Source organism: Schistocerca serialis, chromosome 1, assembly GCF_023864345.2.
Source record: "Schistocerca serialis cubense isolate TAMUIC-IGC-003099 chromosome 1, iqSchSeri2.2, whole genome shotgun sequence".
Lineage (NCBI taxonomy): Eukaryota > Metazoa > Arthropoda > Insecta > Orthoptera > Acrididae > Schistocerca > Schistocerca serialis.
In genome coordinates this window covers 1,139,864,900-1,139,887,827 of record NC_064638.1, presented here as the reverse complement: position 1 = coordinate 1,139,887,827, position 22,928 = coordinate 1,139,864,900, and positions in this window count along the sequence as shown.

Sequence of the window (22,928 nt, the reverse complement as noted above, 5' to 3'; positions counted from 1 at the left end):
CTACCCCTGCCTTTATTGATGAGAATTTGATCTGGGAAAATGAATTTTTGGAACTCCTAAAACAAATTCAGGCAAATTTGCACTTTTCTCCACTCAGGAACTACATAGGTGAGTTGCTGTCCTCATCATCATTTCATCATCGACACGCAAGTTGCCCATTGTAGCATCAACTGAAAAGACTTCCCGAGGTGGGGACTCCCGGCCATCAGTGCCATATAGTCTCCCAACACACGTCCTACTAGCCTGGTATTACATTGTTGGTAGCATTATCCTATGGTGTCCACCCACCATTAACATTTCTAATAGGCTCCGTGACAGTTGCAGAGTACATGGACGAGGTCCTGCAATCTTTCGCTCTGCTGTTCATGAACGGCCATGCCTATGCCCTATTCCAACAGCACAACTCCTGTCCTTATGCCACTGCAATCTCCCAAGCTTGCCTCGTAGCTGTGAACACTCTGCTGTGGCCAGCCACATCGCCCAATATCTCAACAATCGAGAATGGCTGGAATGCCACGGATCATGTCTTCAGAACTTCATCTCAATGCACCAGTCTGTAAGATCTGTGCGTTCAGCTGCAAATGGCATGAGATAAAGTATCACAACGTCCAAGACCTGTGCAACTACATACTGCATGTCTTGATACATGTATTCTCAACCACGCAGCCCGACGCCATAATAGAACATACGTTTTGTGGCCGTGTAGCACAGGATCAACACTAATAAAACCGATAAACTTCGGAGGCGGATTCCTGACTGAAAATGGAGTAAAAACGTGAATCCGGAAATGCATTGTTGGCACAGTAGGTGGTGCTACCGAATGGACCACGCGCTGCGTGTGGATTGTCTGTTGCAGGCTGTGTGATTCACGCAGTATGGTCGAGTATTCATGTCGGAAACAAGCCGATTGGTGGTTGTGTATGGACAAGCAAATGGAATGAGAGCCATCACAGCTACACCAACACAAGTATCCTCACAGACACCAACCACATCACACAACATTTCAAGTCCTTTTTGGGGGTTTGTGTGATCATGGGTCCTTTCAGACAGACAAACATGCAAGGAAGTGGCGGACTTTGCCGACACCAGACCTGGAGCACCAGGTTAATCTCGACTTGTTCCCAATATGAATACCGGATCATTCTGCTGCTTACAGTATGCGTCAATCACACAGCCTGCAACACACAAGGAACACTTGTTCAGCTGAACTTTCATTCGTCAGCACGATCTACCATGCCAACAACAGATTTGTGGACACATGCTCATAGGATCTTTCTATCACCATTCCAGTCAGGAATCTGTATTTGCAGTTTATCGCCTTTATCAATATTCAGCCTGTACGTTGGTCCTCCCTAATTAAAGGTGTAATCTTTTCATATGCGTGGAAACATCTACCTGCCTGCCACCGATGATCGCAATCCGCCTTGTCCTGGGTGCAGCTCTTATTATGATGATGATTGTAAAAAATGGTTCAAATGGCTCTGAGCATTATGCGACTTAACATCTGAGGTCATCAGTCCCCTAGAACTTAGAACTACTTAAACCTAACTAACCTAAGTACATCACTCACATCCATGCCCGAGGCAGGTTGCGAACCTGCGACCGTAGCCGGCCGGTCCCGGCGGAGGTTCGAGTCCTCCCTTGGGCATGGGTGTGTGTGTTTGTCCTTAGGATAATTTAGGTTAAGTAGTGTGTAAGCTTAGGGAGTGATGACCTTAGCAGTTAAGTCCCATAAGATTTCACACACATTTGAACATTTTTTGCGACCGTAGCGGTCGCGCGGTTCCAGACTGAATCGCCTGGAACCGCTCGGCCACAACGGCCGGCGTGATGAGTGTACATTTATGATACTAGAAAAAAAAATTACCATTTAATTTTTAGTGTTATTATGCCACATTTCTATGTTTATGTGACTATATCTCTCACACATGAGCAGCTTGAAAAGATATACAAATGTTACTAATATCTCGCTCAGTTTTATCTCGTATCTGGGTTACCTGGACTCAGTATCGAACCATAGTAGCCATTGTATGTTGGACTGTCGCGGTCAGCTGAGAGACGATCAGATGAGGATATGTACATCTAGTACAGAGCCAGGAATCTCCACTTATCATTTAGTGCTGATGGTAACCGGAGTACTGTGCTGTATTGTTGGCTGTTTCCCTGTGCAGAGCCGACGAGTGGCATGCCGCCGCGGCTGACTCAGCGGTCCGTGACGTCACTCACAGTGGAGCAGGGCCGCGACGTGACGATGGGCTGCGCCGCCCAGGGGAACCCGCCGCCCACCTTCACGTGAGTACACATTCATAGTGGCGTCGCTGGCGTCTACTCTGCTTTCCTTTACGAATTTCGCCCTAGCTGCTTACTTGGCATTGTCTGGTAATCCCGATCTTCAGTTAGAGGGAAGAATCAAATATATCTACAGAACAGTATTTATTTTATTTACTGCTTATTTAGAAGTACATGTACAGTAAGCGAATTAAATATTATTTTACGAATTCTGCGTGTTGTCGTTGTCGACGCCATGAAACACAAGACTGGTTTGATACAGTTTTCCATGCTAGTCTTTATTTGCAAATCTTTCCATGTCTGCACAGTTACTAACCCCTCTGTCTACTTCCTTACATATACTACAAAAGCCACAGTATAATTCATGTTGGAGGATGCTTCACACGAATATTAACGATTTTATGTCATATTACATTCCCTTAATAAGCGACGTAAGAATGACAGTCTCGATACCTCAGTGATATCTATATCTGTAACTATATCTGTACTAATAATAAAACTGTAAAACCGTCGTGTCTGTACATTGAAAGTATTTGCCAAAAATTGGATGCTGGTGAAGTACGGTGCATATAAGACTAGAATAAGATTATGTTTAAAAACTTTATGAGTATATTTGTCTGTTTGAGCATGCTAATCTCCAAAACTATTAGTTGAATTTTCTTGTCGTTTTCACAGGTAACTTGAGCATAGTGTAGGGCAACACATAGTTTTTGTTTAATGAAAAGCGGATAGAGGAGAAAAGTCCGCCCCAGGTAGTGAGTCAACGCGACAGAATGTCAATCCTAAAGGCCCGGATTAGATTCCCGGCTGGGTCGGAGATTTTCTCCGTTCAGGGACTGGGTGTTGTGTTGTCCTAATCATCATCATTTCATCCCCATCGACGCGCAAGTCGCCGATGTGGCGTCAGATCGAAAGATTTGCACCCGGCAAACGGTCTACCCGACGGGAGACCCTAGTCACACGACATTTATTTAACGGAGAAAAGATATCGTAATTTGAAGTCTTACAAGTCTGCTCAGCGTAGTACTTGGAATGTCCACCTCAGTGGCACGATCATCATGGCATAGTTCGCCAAAGAACCAATAGGCAACATTGTTAGTTTTTTCACCTCTACCTGATAGCGCTTTGCAGGGCGGTTTACTAGTATACAATAACAGTTGCACATTCTTCTGGGAACACATGTTTTCTAAATTTACCCAAAAGTTTTTTGTGAGAACGATATTGTCTTTCCACTAAGAGTTTCTGTTACACTTTCATGCTGGCTATACTGCTCTGTTACGATCCTAGCAGTGCGTCTCTGAATTTTCTCGATGTCTGTTGCTGGGCCTACTACCGAGGTCTCCAAATGCTGGAGCAGTAGAACTGCCCACACTAGAGTCTTGGAGGTACTGAACATGCATTGCACTTTCCTAGAATCCTTACCTTCGCCATTGCCGATTATATGTAATCATTTCTGTTGATATTGGTTCCGAGTATTGCCCCCAAATACTTAATAATATGACATGCCTTGGATATTCAACACTTGAGTTGTAATGGGATACCACCAGATTATTTCTCTTCGTTACAGGCATTGTCTTGCCTTTCTCCAGATTCAAGGACAACTACCAATCAATACACCTGGTGTGCATTTCGCACAAGTCTTTCTGCATTTCCTTTAGATCGCCCAATGACGATGCTTTCCCGCACATAACAGCATCATCCTACACTGCTGTTAATCCTGTCTGATAAATCGTACACGTATACTGAGAATAGTAGAGTTCCTCTTATACTTGGATTCCGCGCATCCGATATTTCTTTCGTTTCTGTCGACCATTTGTTGTTTAATATGGCATACTTGGCACAAATAATCAAATATTATTCTAGGCAGTTACATATCTGTCAATATATTCTGTATGACCGTGGTATGTCATCGAATGCCTTTCAAAAATGTATTGTGATGGGATATATCTCATTACCTGCGCCTCTTGTTTACAAGCAGAGTGACTAAAGGAAGTTTTGTATCAATTTCAACCTGGCTACTGTATGCAAGACTTGTCCTACCTCTGCAGTTTTGACTCCCTGCTCTTTATTGACACATTAAACATACTTTGATTTTTCATAATGTGTCCTCCTTTTAGCCGGTTTTTGCCATAAAACATTTTTCCTTTCTATTACACAGTGCCATTATTCATTAGCTACTCGATCTACCAATCTAATCTCTTAAGTTTCTTCTGTGGCACCATATTTCGAAAGCTTATACTCTATTGTTACCTAGAATTTTTATCGCCCATGTTTTGTTCCCATACAAGGCTAGAGTCCGGAAAAGACTTCATAACGCAGAAATTTATATTGAAAGTGAACAGATTTAATTTTCCAGGAAAACTTCTGATGTTATTTCCAAACTGCATTTTTTTACTTCTGCCGTCGTCAACTATTTTACTCGCCAAATATCAAAATTTTTCTTCTCCTTTGAGTATCTCATTTCCTAATCTAATTCCCTAACCGTCACCACACTCTGCACGACTGCACGCCACCATTCTTGTTTTATTTATATTTACGGTCACCTTACGGACTTCTATGATGTATATACGCAGACTGAAGTGACAAATGAAAATGTGTACCAACGCCAGGATCGGGTCCCAGGTTTCCTACTCACTACGTAGCTGCACTAAACACTACGCTACCCTGCCACAGTGGATTTGCAGAAATGCACGGACAACCACGGCACGCCTGTCTGCTATTCCAGTACGGTTGGTGAACCTCTGCAATGCCGTTCGAGTTTAAAGGCAATACCAAGAGCGCTCAAGCGAAAATGGGAATTTGGAATGAGAATGGCAGCGTGCTAGGGTTGTTCGTGCAGTTACTCAGAACAACTGTGCCAGGATAGCATAGTGGTTAGCGCCTCTGCCCCACGAACAGGCGACCCAAGTTCGAATACTGGCCTTGGTACAAATTTTCATTCATAACTTTAGTTTACATGTCACAGATGTTTGAGGCTTGAAAAGATCTCTGAAACCATAGATTTTGATTCAAAAACTTCCTATAAACTCACTAAATCATTAATTTCCTTACTGTGTGAAAGAAAATAGGTGGACGTGTGTGTGTCTCAAGATATCTGAGGATTTCTGTAGCAACTATACGTACCTCTCTGAATAAATGCGTGTATCAATATAAGACAGTGAAAGGTTTCCTAGTACTTAAAGAACAGGAAAAAGTTTCGTAACCTCTGCACAAGGATTTACAAACTTCTTTTCAACTAAATTTGGGACTGCAACGTGGCCTGTCGCCAGTTAGTGTAGCGACATCAAAAACTGTGGATCTGACACGAATATTGTGGGCGAAGGAACAGATGATCGTCTTAGGAGAGTGCAGAAGTGGCGAGGTTCTAATGCACGTATCTCTAATGCAGTCTCATAGGTTCGGTTCGGAGGTGGATCAGTATTGTTTTGGGGCGATATCTTGTACAGTAGTCGGGTGTCAGTCGCCTTTCATCTCTATCGAGGATAATTTGAGGCCTATGTGGTATCGCTAAAGGGCCATCCAACCTCCTGTCCAACACTCAGAGTTACAGCTACTGGTTCAACTTTAAAGATGATGATGCACTAACACATAGCACCCACTTTGTGGAGACCATCCTCCGGGAGGCAGGAATGAACCAAATGATACGGCATGCTTTATCTGATGACGTGACCTCCATTGAGCGTGCCTTGGTCAAGCTGAGACTTGTCGTGGAACCGTCCTGAAACGCTGGAAGACCTCCAGGATGTCGCCTTCGAAGAGTGGGATAGCGTCAATAGCAAGTCTCGACCATGTAGAATGCAAACTAGTATATACAGGATGTCCCTCCTTAGAATTTTCTGGAGCATTTTCTCTGTGTTTCTCTAGATATTTGAAAAGTCGTTTTTGCAGTATTTACCTGGAGTCAGCCCAAGCAAATACTGCTCATCACATCTTTCATGTGATACCCACAGACGACGGAAAGCGTCTGTTCGTTTCGTTCACAAAAATTACGTGCCCATTCAATAACACGTATTAGCAGCGACAGTGAAACATGATGAACAACCATTACTCCAACAGTGACTCGTGTGCCACCTAGGCACGGACTGTGGAATACTGATTATTCTTCTTATTTTACTGTCCCTGTTAACAAACGCCGAAAAAAACAATATCACATTAGATTAATTTTTGGCCGCTCTATGGAATGAGCACATAAATTCCACTTTAAAAATAGTTTTGCTTGTAACAGGAAAAAACCGGCACTGGGCATCATACGAAAGACGTGATGACCAGTGTTTGATTGGGCTGACTCCAGTTACACGTTGCGAAAACTAAATAGCACACATATGCCAAAACATAAGAGAAACCTCACGACTCCCAGGAGAGACACCCGTTATATATAATTAGCCGCGCAGTAGCCACGCGGTCTACGGCGCCTTGCCACGGTTCGCGCGGCTGCTCCCGTCGGAGGATCGAGTCGTCCCTGTGTTGTCCTTAGAGTAAGTTTGTTTACGTTAGATTAAGTAGTGTGTAAGCCTAGTGACCGATGACCTCAGCAGTTTGGTCCCATAGGAACTTACCACAAGTTTCCAAATTTATGTACAGTCTGACCCAGAACTCCACCGAGAAACTTTCAGAGATTGTTCAGGGACACCTTATGAGCATTTTGCTGTGAGGAGTCCACAGAGTCTGGAGGTTCGTTACAGAATTATTCTTTCGTTTCTTCCCCCAAATAACTCTGTGTCTTGCAAAGTGGCTTTTAACACGTTCTGCTTCATCAAAATTGGTCAGTGGAGTTCAGCACCATACTATTGTACAAGAACATAATCCAATTACTGCAATTAATAAATTATGAGAGATTGTTACTTATTGAATGAAACTATAGAGAATGCATTTCTTTTCCTGTATTTTAGTGAACTTTGTACACTTACAATTCTGTCGCTTGATAGACGGCAACGACAATGAAGTTTACCTCGTTTTCCAAAAACAAAATATTTCTATTCTTCACTTCCAGAAAATTTGTATACATAAATGTTTGTCACTCATACACATTCTTTACTCGGTTTTATCACTAAAATATCAGTTTTCATTAAATGTAACAACACGTTCTGAGCGACGGCCTAGCAACACGTCCTCTTCCCACAAGATACAAATTAACAGTTCTCTCTCTTTTTTTAATAAATCAATTGTCTTTTTTTCGGAGTCCATACTCAAACATTCACAACGACTATCGTTAAGGAGATTGCGCGCTGAAGAGTTTCCTGCTGTCCGGCTGCGCTTCACTTCACTTCAAGTGTTTTTTGAATCAAATTTACATTTACGGTATTTACATACATTACTGAGCTCCTCAGAATAAAATCAGACACAAATTGGTTTAAAAAAAGGCAGTGAGGCTCACATAACATTACATTGCCTCCAATTGAAGCATGACAGTTTCCGAAGTAATATCATGTGTTTCACTTCTAATCTTTACAATACAGCTAAGAGAATCAATTCATTTGACAGGTAATAACATTACAGTCTGTATTGCACTGAAAACAGTGTACATGCCGACGGTAAGCGCTGTGTGTCCAAGATATCTGCGGATTCTTGTAGCAACTAAAGTACTTCTCTGAATAAATGTGTGTGAATCACTATAACAAGGTGAACGGTTTTTCAGTACTGTTGACAACAGTAATGCCCCCCTTACTTGGTTATCCTCTAGTCTACATTCAGTACTGCTCAGTTCTGTCTACCAATTTCCTTTTCGGGTGTGTTAGTTGCGCGTTAAGTGATACACAGAAGTACTATGAACAGGTTTACAAACAAAAAGTTAGTTGTGTACGGGTTCACTGAATGCAATGAAATATCAGCACAACGACGCTATGCTAAGCTGTTCCTGCACCGACGGAAACCACAACACAGTACTTATGCATCTGTACATAGGCTGCTATGACAAACAGGATCCTTCCGTGCTAGAAAGGAACATACTGGCTGTGTGAGGTATCCTAGAATCCTCGGTATGGAAGAGTATGATTGGTGACAACCCTGCCTGTAGTAGCTGGTGCATTGTACGAACTCTGAAGTTGGCTCAAATGGCTCTGAGCACTATGTGACTTAACATCTGAGGTCATCAGTCCCCTAGAACTGAGAACTACTTAAACCTCACTAACCTAAGGACACCACACACATCCATGCCCGAGGCAGGATTCGAACCTGCGACTGTAGCGGTCTCGCGGTTCCAGCTGAAGCGCCTAGAACCGCACAGCCACACGGAACACAAGTTAACCAACTGTTTAAACAGTCTTATATGAACAATCACCTCATACGTATCATCCGCAGACTTCCTATTTCGAGTGGCGTTTCAAAACTGATTTCAACAACTACGTACAGAAAACCTCAATTTTCCTGCTTTCCTTTCAGACGAGGCTGTGTACAGGGGAGGAAATGTTCAACAGTAGGAACAGCCAGGTATGGGATGACGAAAATCCAAACGCACTAGTCTGTCTATCCTATCAATATAAATATGCAGTGAAAGTATAGGCTGATATAGTCAAGGACTCACTGATTGGACCTCACCTACTTGTTGGTGCACTGAACAGAGTCCTGTACAAAACGTTCCTTCAGTATGTCCTCTCAGAGTTCATAGAAGATGTGCCTCTGAGAATCCGTCAGGTTACGTGGTTTCAGCAAGACGGGACGCCGGCACACTTTGCACCCGATTCTAGAAACCATTCTGAAGTACAATTGGGACGACAGCGTGTTGGCCGCAGTGGTCCTGTTCCACGGCCAGCTCGGATACCAGACACGACGACGATTGACTTCTTCTTGTGCGGATATGTGTAGAGCACAGTTTACGAGATTCCTTTCGATACATGTACGGACCTGGTTGCTATGATTATCGCAGCCAAGGAAGTAGTACGACAAACTTCTGGAATTGTTGAGCGTGTAGAATCGATGGTGCGTCGCTGTACACACTGCCTTGATCACGATGGTCGAAATTTCGGATGATACCTGTAAGGAACATTACTGCATTTGTTACGTGCTGTACTGTACAGCGACAGACAGACTGAACACACTGTGATAACAGTGTACGTGCTGTTGCATTGCTCTGTATTGTGTGTTGTACGATTTGGTTATTGCATATTACAGGTATCCGCACTCTTATGAAGGTATTTTCGCAGAAACAAGGGTGACTGGGATAGCAAACCGAATAAATCATAAATACATTATTACTCTGTCACGAGCCGTTCGAGACCGTCGCCACTTACAGCAGACTACTCAGAACGTCTTCCTGAACAATCTATGAAACTTTGTCGGTGGAGTATAATGCTAGAGGAACATTTCGTATCTGTATAACAATAGTGAACGTAAGTAGTTAATAAACGAAGTTTGAAAGTAGACCTGAGGATATGTTATTGTAAGAAATAGAATAAATTGATTAAAATCATCGAACGAGTTAGCATTGTGTAATTATTGCAGTTTATAATGACTGGATGATCATGAAAATACCTGCCTGAAGAGCTTTTGGTAAAATACAAAAGAGCCAAAGAAACTGGTACACCTACCTAATATCATGTAGGGCCTCCGCGAGCATGCATAAGTACCGCAACAAAACGTGGCATGGACTCGACTAATGTCTGAAACAGTGCTGGAAGCATTGACACCGTGAATCCTGCAGGGCTGTCCATAAATTCGTAGGAATACGAAGTCTTGGAGACCTTTTCTGAACAGCTTGTTGCAAGGCATCCCAGATATGCACAATAATGTTCTTCTCTGATAAGTCCGGTGGCCAGCGGGAGTATTTGAACTCAGAAGAGTGTTCCTGGAGCTACTCTACAGCAATTCTGGACGTGTGGGGTATCGCACGGTCCTGCTGTAATTGCCCAAGTCTGTCGGAATGCACAAAGTACATGAATGGATGCAGGCAATCAGACAGGATGCTTACGTAAGTGTCACGTGTCAGAGTCGTATCTAGACGTATCAGGGGTCCCATATCACTCCAACTGCATACGCCCCACACCATTATAGAGCCTCTCCACCAGTTTGAACAGTCCCCTGCTGACATGCAGGGTTCATCAATTCATGAGGTCGTCTCCGTACCTGTACACGTCCATCCGCTCGATACAATTGGAAACGAGGCTCGTCCGACCGAGCTACATGTTTTTTTTTTTTTTTTTTCAGCGAGCACAGGACAATCAGCCTCATTTCACATGCAGCCAAAGTGATATTAAGAATAATTGATAAAAGACTCGAAAAAGTAATGGAGGAGAATCTTGGCGAGGAGCAGTTTGGCTTTAGACGGAATACGTGCATCAGAGATGCAATAGGGCTCCTACGAATCTTGAGAGAAAGGTTTATTGAAAAAGGAAGAGACCTATATCTGTGCTTCATCGATCTAGAAAAGGCATTTGACAATGTGGTTTGGGACAAGCTGGCAACTATAATGAGGGAAAAGGGAGTGGACTGGAAAACCAGAAGACTTATAAATTCATTATATCTTAATCAAAAAGTTTCAGTTAAAGTGAGAGGAGAAAGTACAAACTGGATCAGACTAGAAAAAGGAGTAAGACAGGGATGCTGTTTATCACCTACTCTTTTCAACCTCTACTTGGAAAATATGATTGACCAATGCTCATTAGATGACAAAGGAGTAGAAACTGGAGGAAGAAGAGTAGGGTGTTTGAGATTTGCTGATGACATGGTCCTTCTAACCACAGGGGAAAAAGAATTACAGGATTTGGTGGACACCATTGCAACTAACGGAAAAAAATGGAATGAAAATTAACACAAATAAAACAAAAGTATTGGCACTAGGAGGAAATAAGGAAATAAAAATTATGCTGAATGGAGAAACACAAGAACAGGCGCAAAATTTTAAATATCTTGGAAGCAGGATAGACACCAACTGGAAGCGCACCACAGCAATTAAAACAAGGATAGCAATGGCAAAAGAGGCGTTTTATAAGAAAAGGAGAATCTTCTGCAGCGGTCTGGACAGAGAATTCAGAAAGAGACTCATAAAATGTCTTGTATGGAGTGTTCTTCTATATGGCGCTGAAACATGGACTATGAGGAAAAAAGACAGAGAAAGGCTGGAGGCTTTTGAGATCTGGACATGGCGGAAGATGGAAAGAATAAGTTGGATGGACAAATTAAAAAATGTAGAGGTACCGAGAAGAGTGGGAGAGAAAAGACAGTTACCAGATGTAATTAAGAGAAGAAAAAGAAATTGGATTGGGCATATATTAAGAAAGAATGACGGACTGATAAAAACAGTTTTAGAAGGTTATGTAGAAGGGAAAAGGAAGCGAGGAAGGAAAAGATTCCAGATACTGGATGACATGATGGACGGTACAACATACAGCAGCCTTAAGAAGGAAGCAATGGATCGCAGAAAATGGAGAGGCAAAGGACCTGCTAACAAAGCAGATAACTGATGATGATGATAATGCATTATTCAAACTACAACTTCTCCCGGATAATTATTTTGTTAAAATTGCACAAAAATTCCACCTGGCGTAGTGTAATAATATTGACTGTAAGCTGTGTTCATATCACTAAAATTACAGATCGTATATCAGAGCTTATATAATTTTTTTGTCTTCGATGGATATAATTATTCTTAGCAAATTGATCATGAAAAGGAACCACAGAATACCACCCGCACACAACACTGACGTATGCCATCAAAAAATATTTTTCTCCGTGATTCGTCCGTAGTTTAATTTTGGCCTCATACATCAGCAATGAAATCCTGTTCAACAATAAATACCATCAGCACTGTTTTTAGAAAATGCAGTCTGATTCGATTATTTTTTTTATAAATAGAGTTCAGTACCACCGGTTCACATTTATTTGTCACACATCGGAATATTGTTTGCAGCTTCAAGTAATTTAAATTTGCCGCTGTAATAAAAGTTAAGATGGCGGCCAACAAAAGATAGAGGATTTCTTTTTTAATTAAGAGTTTCCTTTTCCCAATAAATAGTTAATCATTTAAATTGATGCCACCAATAAAAAAATTATTAAATTGTTTCGCAAACTATTTTATCACAAACCCATTTTATTTTCAATTAGAAGTACAGACGAAGTTGCTATATAATCGCAACTAACAATGGCTGCGCTTCTTTCAGCTATGATAAAACAATTAATATAAAATTATAATTAAAAGAGGAAGTGAATTTTCAATAATTAATCATAAATAGTTTTAACGCATTTGGCTCTATTTGTTTTTACCAGCAAATGAACATAAAAGTACAATAATTTTACATTAATTGTTTTTCATTTAACAGACCTCAAATCGATTCTCGTCCTGCGTCGGCGATGTACATCAGAAAAAGGCGACAAAAGGGAACAAAAGAAAAGAAAAGAATGACATAGATTAACAAAGAATATGAGACAAATATTGTCTCTGTTTTACATAATTATCATCTTTTTAAGAAATAATTACATAATTGAATGAATATTATCCACACGTTCATATTCCACTCGTAATAAAAATATATATATATATCGTGGATGTTATACCAGGCGAGGCGCAAAGCTTTGTGTCGTGCAGTCATCAAGGGTACATTAGTGGGCCTTCGCCTCCGAAAGCCGATATTAATGACTCATCGTTCAATGGTTCGCACACTGACGTTTTGTTCAATGCCCAGCATTGAAATCTGCAGCAATTTGCGGAATGGTTGCACTTCTGTCACGTTGAACGATTCTCTTCAGTCGCCGTTGATCCGGTTCTTTCAGGATCTTTTTCCGGCCGCAGCGAAGTCGGAGATTTAATATTTTACCGGATTCCTGATATTCATGGTACACTCTTGAAATGGTCGTGCGGAAAAGTCCCCACTTATTCGCTCGGAGATACTGTGCGCCATCGCTCGGACGCCGACTATAACACCACGTTCAAACTCACTTAAATCTTGATAACCTGCCATTGTAGGAGCAGTAACCGATCTAAGTGCGCCATGCACTTGTTGCGTTATATAGGCGTTTACGATCGCAGCGCCGTATTTTGCCTGTTTTCATATCTCTGTATTTGAGTACGCATGCCTATATCAGTTTCTTTGGCGCTTTATTATAGTTTCCAATGCGAATATTACGATGTTGCTAAAACGCAAGACATGTGTTGACTCATGAAAGGGAGACACGTACTTTCCATGGATAGGAATTGGGAATTTTAAAAAAGACATGAAAACTACAAATGAACTATAGAACAGACTACAGAGAAAGATTTAATTACGATTAATGAAAATGTAGGTGGGCGAAACGTGTATCTTGGCGAATGAACGCTATATAGATCATGGTAGTTCATTGCTGGAGTGCAAGAAATACGAAAATATTAAGATGACTGCCTAATGGAATAGGGGCAGATGACATCAGAAAAAACGCAAAAGCAACCTGGATTCGTGTGGTTGAAGATCGTAATGCATGGAAAAGTCAAAACTCTAGAGGACGCCCTTATCCAGCAGTAGATATCAAATGGCTGATATGATGATGATGATGATGATGATGATGATGATGATGGATTTACCCTCAGGAAGATTCAGACCCATTTTAATGAGAAAGGTAACCTCTCATTTCATTCACTGTCAATATTTTTATCCATAGGTGTGAATTTTGCCTGAAATTCTTTTTTTTTTGTAGTGTTGGCAGAAGAGCCAACACTGTTTTTCTAGAGGAGGCCGAAATGCACGCGTTTAATTACACGCGGACTGGCGTGAGGTCTGGAACAGGACAATATCTTGAGAATTCCAAATAAAACACGTAGTTGATATAATACTTAACTTTAATCCACAATTGTAGACCATCTCTCGTTACGATACATGCTTCATAATATTAATTATCAATTGAATACGGCGCCTTGCTAGGTCGTAGCAAATGTAGCTGAAGGCTATGCTAACTATCGTCTCGGCAATTGAGAGCGTAGTTGTCAGTGAACCATTGCTATGAACGTCGGCTGTACAACTGGGGCGAGTGCCAGGACGTCTCTCTAGACCTGCCGTGTGGTGGCGCTCGGTCTGCTATCACTGACAGTGGCGACACGCGGGTCCGACGTATACTAATGGACCGCGGCCGATTTAAAGGCTACCACCTAGCAAGTGTGGTGTCTGGCGGTGACACCACACTTTTAACGTGTGACACGTCAACATGAAAATGGAAGCAGGCGCTTCTTTACTTTGCACCAGTCAGCGTTCGCCTCTAGAGCTTTTCCGGAAGTATATTACCATTCTTTCACATGTTCGTTTTTCCCCGTACTGTATCCAGCAAAAGTGGTCTCGGGAAATTAATAAATCTGCTTCGCTGAAGATTAAAAGCATTTTTATGTTCTTAACTAGATTTATCATCCCAATACATCTTTCAGGGTGCGTTTGTGTGTGTGTGTGTGTGTGTGTGTGTTCTTAGGTAAAGCACGCATGAGACCGAACTCAGTCGTTACGTGTAGCGCCTAGCGCTCACATAAAGTAATTTGAACGGGACGCTGGTCCCCGGATGCACGGCAATAACAGGGACATTTAAATCGCGTTTGCGCTACGCTCATCGGCCATATTTCTTCGTTAGAATTTATCGAACAAATAACTGCGTCTCGCCTCCGTTTTATTCTCCGGCCCTCTTCTGCCGTGTTGCGGAATCGTGAGTTATTGCTGGGACAGTGTAAATCGACTCCCGGTCGCCAGCAGTGCCGTACAGAAGTAGCTGCGAGAAATGATACGGCGCGCGGACCTCTTCGTATTGCAAAACTGCAGTGGCGTTTATCGCTTCCGATGACATCAGCTAGATACGAAAATACCCAAGCGGGAAGATACAGAGGGAAATGAATGGCACTCCATTTCACTGCAGTCTCAATGTGACGCCAGTGGCTAGTCTCATAGAAGAATAAAAGAATAAGAAAATAAAGGGGACCAGAAGAGCAGTGCAAATGCAAGTTACATTTGTGACACTATAAAAGACTCGTATTTACACGTATAACGAAGTTGATTTTTTGCTGTGATGATACAAAAAAGATAACGTAATACGAAAAACACTTGTGTCTGGAGAATCGCGCAACATACTGGTCATATCATCCAGTCTCAGTGAAATCTTTGTCAAAACCAATTAAGAACGCATCCTCCCTCCAAAAAGTAAAGATTCTAGCAGTCCAACATTAATTGTGCATCTTTATCACAAACATAACGGTGGGTGCCTCTAGCGATCAATGTTTAACAACGTCAAGAACCTCCGTCCCCTCACCTCCCGTATCCCTCCAAGTTAGCATATGGTTCCCAAAATCGAAAACTTGGAGTCTGCACTACAGACGACTTACATATGACGTACGGAAAGACAGCGACGTTTCGTCCTGTGGCGAAAAGGATCAGTGCACTCACATAGAAATATTCGCGTCCGAGACAATTTCCTACCTCTGCGACAGATAATTATTCAGTAATAAGTAAACCAACGGAAAAACAGGCAACACCGAAAAATCATAAATGTAAGTAACGAAATTTTGGGAATATATTTCACTAGGTAACATATTGAAGTGAGTAACATTGCAAGATGACAGGTTAATTGTTGTGACTGACAATCCGCAATTTTTCACAAACACAACTTTTATTGAGGTAAGTTCACAAGTTTGATGACTGAACAACAAACGAAAAGGTAACAATAACGATGCCTGTAATAGTCTCCTAATTGAGGCAAACAAAAGTTCACTTCTAATTTCCCACAAAAGTTCGTGGTAACACACACACACACGAAGACGTAATCTCCAGCAGTAGACGTTCACGACGTCGGCATCCGGAGTGAACTGAATTTCGGAGCTGATTCTAGCGCCTAAATAGCTGTCTCCAGACAGTCAGGTTTTGGAGTAGTGATACTTCCTGCAGGTTCTAGGCTCGAGCACCTCCTGCAGGAATCAGTGCTCGGAAAGTCTATTTCCCTTATCTCGTATGTAAATAGCCAGTGTTTCAAAAAAATGGTTCAGTTGGCTCTGAGCACTATGCGACTTAACTTCTGAGGTCATCAGTCACCGAGAACTTAGAACTAATAAAACCTAACTAACCTAAGGACATCACACACATCCATGCCTGAGGCAGGATTCGAACCTGCGACCATAGCGGTCGGTCGGCTCCAGACTGTAGCGCCTACAACCGCACGGCCACTCCGGCCGGCGCCGGTGTTTACCATGGTGCTTCTGGTACGCCTTGGACATAGAAAACCTCGTCCTCTGTGGTGTAATAGGGGTTGCCGGCCCTCAGGGGCTATCTTGGCCCCGGCATAACATTAATGAAAGCGCGAGATAACCTAAGGCCTATTTGAAATGGTGGTACATTGATAACCGGTGTAAACGCCAGAATGTGGTATGCAAGCGTGCATGCATTGTGTTGCACATGTGCCGGATGTCAGTTTGTGGGATAGTTTCATGCCCCTTGCATTTGGTCGGTCAGTACAGCGATGGCTAATGCTATTACTGGATTACGCTGGAGCTGTCGTCCAGTGATGTCCCATATGTTCTCGACTGGAGACAGATCTGGTGATCGAGCAGGCCAAGGCAATATTTTGACACTCTGTAGAGCATGTTGGGTTAGAATAGCGGTATGTGGGCGAGCGTTATCCTACTGGAAAACACTTCCTGGAATGCTGTTCATGAAATGCAGCACAACAGATCGAATCACGAGACTGATTTACAAATTTGCAATCAAGGTGCGTGGGATAAACACTAGAGTGCTCCTGCTGTTATACGAGATCGCAGCCCAGACCATAACTCCAGGTTTACGTCCAGTGTGTCCAGCACTCAGACAGGTTGGTTGCAGGTCCTCAACTGGCCTTCTCCTGACCAACAGACGGCAATCACTTGCACCGAGGCATAACAAGCTTTCATCTGAATACAACCTCCATCTTGCATTCCAATGAGCTCTCGCTTGACGCCACTGAATTCGCAAATGGTGGTTGTTCGGAGTCAGTGGGGTGCACACTACAGGGAATCTGTCTCGGAGCTGTCCTTGAAGCAAATGTAAGTAACGAAATTTTGGGAATATATTTCACTAGGTAACATATTGAAGTGAGTAACATTGCAAGATGACAGGTTAATTGTTGTGACTTACAATCCGCAATTTTTCACAAAAAATTCACTGTGGTGCTAAATCTTGCTCACACAGCTGCAGTTGTTCATGGTCAGTGGGGTGCACGCTACAGGGAGTCTGGCTCGGAGCTGTCCTTGAAACAAATTTTTTGTAACAGTTCATTGAGTCACTGTGGTGCTAACTCTTGCTCACGCAGCTGCGGTTGTTCAGGGTCAGTAGGGTGCACGCTACTGGGAATCTGTCTCGGAGCTGTCCTTGAAGCAAACGATTTGCAACAGTTCGTTGAGTCACTGTGGTACTAAGTTTTGCTAACGCAGTTGCGATTGTTCGGGGTCAGTGGGGTGCACGCTACAGGGAATCTGGCTCGGAGCTGTCCTTGAAGCAAACGATTTGTAACAGTTCGTTCAGTCACTATGGTGAAAACTATTGCTCATGCAGCTGCGGTTGTTCCGGGTCAGTGGAGTACACACTGCAGGTAATTGGCTCGGAGCTGTCCTTGAAGCAAACGATTTGTAACAGTTCGTTGAGTCACTGTGGTGCTAACTCTTGCTCACACAGATGCGGATGTTCTGGGTCAGTGGGTTGCATGCCACAGGGAATCTGGCTCGGAGCTGTCCTTGAAACAAACGTTTTGTAACAGTTCGTTGAGTCACTGTGTTGCTAACTCTTGCTCACACAACTGTGGTTGTTCAGGGTCAGTGAGTTGCACGCTACGGGGAATCTGGTTCGGAGCTGTCATTGAAGCAAACGTTTTGTAACAGTTCATTGAGTCACTGTGGTGCTAACTCTTGCTCATGCAGCTGGGGTTGTTCGTGATCAATGAGGTGCACGCTACAGAGAATCTGGCTCGGAGCTGTCCTTGAAGTAACCGATTTGTAACAGTTCGTTGAGTCACTGTGGTGCTAAATCTTGCTCACACAGCTGCAGTTGTTCATGGTCAGTGGGGTGCACGCTACAGGGAGTCTGGCTCGGAGCTGTCCTTGAAACAAATTTTTTGTAACAGTTCATTGAGTCACTGTGGTGCTAACTCTTGCTCACGCAGCTGCGGTTGTTCAGGGTCAGTAGGGTGCAGGCTACTGGGAATCTGGCTCGGAGCTGTCCTTGAAGCAAACGATTTGTAACAGTTCATTGAGTCACTGTGGTGCTAACTCTTGCTCACACAACTGTGGTTGTTCAGGGTCAGTGAGTTGCACGCTACAGGGAATCTGGTTCGGAGCTGTCCTTGAAGTAAACGTTTTGTAACAGTTCGTTGAGTCACTGCGGTGCTAACTCTTGTTCATGCAGCTGCGGTTGTTCGGGATCAATGAGGTGCATGCTACAGAGAATCTGGCTCCGAGCTGTCCTTGAATTAACCGATTTGTAACAGTTCGTTGAGTCACTGTGGTGCTAAATCTTGCTCACACAGCTGCAGTTGTTCGTGGTCAGTGGGGTGCACGCTACAGGGAATCTGGCTCGGAGCTGTCCTTGAAACAAATTTTTTGTAACAGTTCATTGAGTCACTGTGGTGCTAACTCTTGCTCACGCAGCTGTGGTTATTCGGGGTCAGTAGGGTGCACGCTACTGGGAATCTGGCTCGGAGCTATCCTTGAAGCAAACGATTTGTAACAGTTCATTGAGTCACTGTGGTGCTAACTCTTGCTCACACAACTGTGGTTGTTCAGGGTCAGTGAGTTGCACGCTACAGGGAATCTGGTTCGGAACTGTCCTTGAAGCAAACGTTTTGTAACAGTTCGTTGAGTCACTGCGGTGCTAACTCTTGCTCATGCAGCTGCGGTTGTTCGGGATCAATGAGGTGCACGCTACATAGAATCTGGCTCCGAGCTGTCCTTGAAATAACCGATTTGTAACAGTTCGTTGAGTCACTGTGGTGCTAACTCTTGCTCACGTAGCTGCTGCAGATGCAGTCCGATGCGCCAGAGCCATGCGCCGAATTTGACCGTCTCCCCTCTCACTAGTGCCACGTGGCAGTCCGTAGCCCTGTCGTCTTATAACCGTACTTTCTGGCGACCACCGTTGCCAGAAATCATGTACAGTGGCTACATTTGTGCCATGTTTTTCTGCTGTATCCCAAAAGTAACATCCAGCTTCTCTTAGCCCTATTACACGACTTCGTTCAATCTCATTGAGGTGTTGATAATGGCCTCTTTGACGCCTTAGAGACTTTCTTGATTAATATCAACTCACCTCCTCCGATCCCGAAGGTAACTAATGCTCACGACCCTTACAGCGTGTAGTTAAGGAAACCTGGTTTTCTTCCTCACGGTTGCACTTTTAGTGCCACTCTTATGTAACTGGCGCTAAATTTTAATATAATCACTTTTCAGATGTTTAGGAGAAACACATCCACGATGGAGCAGAAATTTTTATTAAAACAAGTGACAGAGTTGTTTTATGAGTATGACAAGCAACTACATCAGTTGAAACTTCCTGGCAGATTAAAACTGTTTCCCGGACCGAGACTCGAACTCGGGACCTTTCCCTTTTGCGGGCTAGCGCTCTGGAACATCCCCCAGGCTGTGGCTAAGCCATGTCTCCGCAATATCCTTTCTTCCAAGAGTACTAGTTCTGCAAGGTCTGCAGAAGAGCTTCTGTTAAGTTTGGAAGGTAGGAGACGGTAAAGGTATGAGGACGTGTCGGGAGTCGTGCTTGTGTAGCTCAGTTGGCAGTCTGCCTTCGGCAGGGCAACAGAGCGGACGCGTACGTGTTGACTTCGTGCGGCGCGCGAGCTCGCCTTGTTTACTTTCTGACGGCCGTTGCCTAAGTGCCGCCTTACCTTGTACGATCCATGGTAGTACATCAACATTCCGATTTACTTTCTGCAACGATTATGCCCGAACCAAAGCACTCGAGGTGGAGCGTTTTCTGCGCGAGGAAGTGAAGATTCCGGCGATCGATATTATCGGCATACATTTGTCCATCGTGAGCAGCACGGTCTATGTGAAAATCATTAACGACGCGGCGTGCGAACGCATACTACGTGAGACCAAACAGGGGCTCCGCCTCTGTCACGCTGATGGCAAAGTGGGGGAGGTAACCGTCGACCACGCAGGCTTAGGTATGCGAACGATACGCATTTTCGAATTGCCATTCGAACTTCCTGCTGAGGAAGTCGTCGCGGCACTACGCCCATACGGCACAGTCCACGGCCACACTGCGGAGAAGTGGACACAGTTTCGGACGTATCCTGTCCTAAACGGGGTCCGACAGGTCACCATAGATCTCCGAAGCCACGTCCCGTCCTATTTACAGATCGGCGGATGCCGTGCAATAATTATATACGACGGCCAGCCTCGGACCTGTTCCGGGTGCGGCAAAGAAGGCCACCTTAGATTCGAATGCCTACAACGGCATATTACGCAACTTCCAGCTGCCGAAGAACCACCCACGTCGCAACCTATAGTGCTACCGGTGACCTATGCCGCTGCTCTAGCTTCTCCTACCGCTTTGCAACGTCGCCCGGTCACCACAAACGACGCCACCAACGAGCCCGACCAGACACCGACGGAGAGCGCCTCGGACGACCCGCCGCCTCGACCGGCCATCGACGACGCTCCGAAGATGCCGGCGCAACCGGACGCTGACCCTGACCTCGGAAACACGATGGAGATCGACTCGCTCATCGTTCCTACAGCGGCCTTTTACATCTTCTGCAGACAAAATGGACGATACACCAGTTTCCGCTTCCACGGCGTGGCACGAGGAGGAGGTCAAGGAGCAGGACCCGTTACGGGACCCTGCGCCGTCACGGCCGCACCACTAATCATACTCTCCCCAGACTCCGCTGCGGGCCAGCGGGATAACGTTCCGCTGCGACGCCCACACCCTTGCGCGGACGGCGGAGTGGACCAGCATCCAGCAATCCGACATCAGGCCTACCGGATAGCAACCATCAGCACCAACAACATCCGTTCCAGGGTGAAAATCCGCCTTATGCAGGAGATGTTCTGGGCTTCGGATATTGATTTCGCCCTTCTGCAGGAAGTTCACTTGGCTAGTCTCCCGGATATCATAGGCTATACCGCCCACGCCTCCGCGAGTGATCCTGTGGGCCGCGGGGTGGCCATCTACGTCCGCCACGGGATTTCTGTGACCGATGTCGCCTTCCTTCCATCAGCTCGGGGCATCGTGCTCACTGCCATGGGGACACGCATCATAAATGTCTACGCTCCCTCAGGCACCGACCGACGGCATGAAAGAGCCCAGTTTTATTCCGAGGAAATCGCTCCCCTTTTTTTAGGGCGTTATGACCATTGCCTACTAGGAGATGATTTTAACTGCGTTCTGCATCCTAAAGATCAGATTCCCCACTATACTACAAGCCAGGAGCTACGTATAATGGTGCGAGACCTCTTGCTTCACGATACCTGGGAAATTCAACACGGCGACCTTTCTGGCCATACCTTTCTTACAAGTCATTCCGCAAGCCGACTAGACAGGATATATGTCTCACAAACTCTTAGATCTGCGATACAGGGCGCCGAACGCTGGCCGCTGGCCTTTTCCGACCATTGCGCTTACATCTGTACGGTCTTCCTTCCTCCGCAATCAGTATGGCGCAGCCGTGCGTCATGGAAACTCAACACCTCACACTTGCATGACCTGGCGTGTCGCCAATAAGTCACTGAAACGTGGACAGCCTGTGAACGACTCCTTCCCCGCTACCACTCGACATTGACATAGTGGTTGGACTGCGCCAAGCCGGCGATCCGGAGGACACTGATGAGATACGGGAAGGACATGGCCGACTGGCATCGCACCACTGTTGACTTCTATTACGCGATTCTCCGAGATCTGGATGCTCAACCACCAACCACAGACAACCAGTTGGAACGGCAAAGAAGTAAGGCGAAGATAATTGCGCTGGCACGCCGGAAACTACAAGGGGTCGTGATACGGACGCAGCGCCACGATCACGCGGATTTAGAAATTCCATCCATGCATGATATAGTTTCCGACAAACGAAGGCGTCGTCGGCAGATCATCAGCACTCTGACCACGCCTCATGGAACGCAGGTGACCACTCAGAATGACATCGTCCACGCATTCGTCGAGCGCTACCGTCGTACTTATAGTGAAGAAGAGGCTGATACTGCAGCAGACGACTCCATTTTGCAGTACGTCACGCGCACCCTCCCCCACACGGAGGCGGATGCTTTGACAGTGGCGGTCACGCTAGACGAAGTCAACAACGCAATCGCCAAGGGTGCAGTCAACGGATCACCCAGCTTTGACGGCTTACCGATTGAGTTTTACCGTACCTTTCGGGACCTCATGGCACCACGGTGGACGACTATGTATCAAGAACTGATGACATCTGACCGAGCAATCCCACCCGCCTTTGCTGAGGGCATCATTATACCAGTCCACAAACCAGCCCGAGGTTCGATGGTCACGAGTTACAGACCGCTCACCCTACCCAATGCCGATTACAAGATTTTCGCGCGCTTACTGGCAATGCGGCTCCGAACTACACTCCCTCATATCCTCTCGCCAGAGCAAACGACGCCTGGCGGACAGGTTAACATACAGACTGCCACAGGGGAATGCCGCGACTTAATTGCGATGGCGGCGGCTTGCAGCCTCCGTGCAGCGGTCGTCGCTATAGACTTCGACAGCGCCTTCGATAAA